This window comes from Octopus bimaculoides, chromosome 2 (genome assembly GCF_046866305.1).
Source record: "Octopus bimaculoides isolate indiv1 chromosome 2, ASM4686630v1, whole genome shotgun sequence".
Taxonomy (NCBI): Eukaryota; Metazoa; Mollusca; class Cephalopoda; order Octopoda; family Octopodidae; genus Octopus; species Octopus bimaculoides.
In genome coordinates this window covers 18,475,231-18,477,730 of record NC_142929.1, presented here as the reverse complement: position 1 = coordinate 18,477,730, position 2,500 = coordinate 18,475,231, and positions in this window count along the sequence as shown.

The window sequence follows — 2,500 nt, the reverse complement described above, 5'->3', positions numbered from 1 at the left end:
CAAACAAGTACATTCATATACTCATACATTAGGTAATAAATTCTCTTCTCTCAAGATTTTCTATATTCATTATATATATGTATCTATAAACATTCCCACACAACACACAGACACACACATATATACACATAAATGTATACATATATAAACGCATACATGCTATTCATATACACATATATTAGGGTACAAACCCTTGTGTCCAAATATTTTCTGACGAATGTATGCTCAGATAAAAACGTTTAAAGTAGAATTATGCCCGAAAATTATCAGTTGCAGGCGGGTTGTTACTAGACATGTGCTTCGGTATACATTCGCAAAGCCTCGCAGCGATTATCGCAGAATAGAAAGGAATCGATATAAAACGGATGAAAAGGAAGATGATATAGTGGTTCAGTAAATACCAATGGTATGCTTATACACTTTACATTGAGTGAGTGCTTACCTGTAAACACGGTTTTATTTTCGCAATTCAATTCGTGGTTTGTTCTACCACAACTCGATATCTACTTAAATTCTGTTCTTTCAAATATTTCAGCAGTCTTATGAACGCCAATTTGTCTATCTTGTAACTTATGAAATTTGCTGACTTCCATATGTTTCCATATTATGATGCGTAAAATTTGTGTAACACGAAAATGTGAGACAGGAGGCGACTTGCAACAAGCTTTGATCAGCTCGGCTCTTCATGTACTTTGAAGCGGTAACCGGTTTTATACAATACAAGGTTTATACCTTTTTAAGGGAAGATAGTTAGTTCGTAACAGAAGGACTAACATATAAGCACACTGTGTAAGGTGTAGCGCATACGATCGATAGATACTCGCATGACATATCTTCTTCATTTCTATCTGTTTTATGGCTAAGCTTCCATTATGCAATAATCGCTCCAAGGTCTTTTGAATGTCTATAAAATCATATATATATATTGTACCATAAAATCATATATATATGTTGTACCATTCTTATGAATTTATATATATATATATATATATATATTGGTAGAGCAGTGCTGTAAATCACAACTGTTTGAAAGCATGGAATTTAAGTGTTTATATCTTGACAACACAAACATACATATACACACACACAAACACATATATATTTGTGTGTGTTTGTGTGTGTGTGTGTGTGTGTGTGTGCTTGCGTGAGTGCGAGCATGCATTTATGTATATATATATATATATAAGTATACTCACACACACTCACACACATATAAATATGTATACGTATTTGTATGTGGTTATATATATATATATATATATATATATATACATATATACGAACAGATATATATATATATATATATATATATATATATATATATATATATATATATATATGTATATATAAACATATATATATACACACATAATTTATATATATACACATATATCATATATATATATATATATATTATATATATATATATATATATATATATATATATATATATATATATATATATATATATATATATATATATATATATATATATATATATATACATATAGATATATACATATATATATACAGAAACACACATACAAACACATATATATGCAGCGCCAAATTCACAACATTTCAACTGAATCCCAAATAATTCATGATTAAACTGAACAAAACAGCCGATCGTAATATTCCTGGTCCTTACGTTGTTAAATATACCGACAGTCTTTTCGAAGATTCATATTATGTTGTGTTCCCAGTTTTATCGTTTTCAAAATCCTACAGCTTACAAAGTGGCCTCCCCTCCATCTTTCTGCAAAATATACTATCTTTTGTTAGTCTTAGTTCAGATCTACTTTTTGTGTACTATATATATGCTAGACTGGATGAAGGATAGATATCAATCACATGAAATAACTGTGAAATCGCCATTTCACTCAGATAGATTTCGCAGCTTTGGATACAAAGCAAACAGACAACAATAGAAATAATACGTCGCTGCTATATTTTTTCCATTTCGGAACATTGTAAGATAATACATTTCCATTATAGATTTGTTTCTGTAATGGTGTAGACTATTGCAAACATGTTATAGATTAGGTGTGATATTTCGATCTCTGATAAGCAGTAAAGATCATTTTCGAGATATGTATAAATGCCGTTGTCATTATAGTGTTATACAATTTTCTCACAAATATCTCTCAGACAAACATTATTTGCTATCATAATACAAGACATCTTTTCTTCAAATGTATTGCTTATTAACACTAACAATAATGGCTTCAAATATATGTGCAAGGCCTGAAATGTTATAAGAAGTGGTAAGAAGATTACTTCGTCCCCAAGACCCATCTGCTACTTATTTCACCAATTCCGAAAGCATAGAAAGCAAAGTTGATTTTCGCGGAATTTAAAATCAGGACGTTAAAAGCTGGAAGATATGTCCTTAAACGTTATGTTTCACGTACTAATAATTCTACCATCCCACCGCCGTAACACCAAATAATAAAGCGTGCGAGTTGTTGGGTGGAGGTAGTGGCTTACTACATCTCGA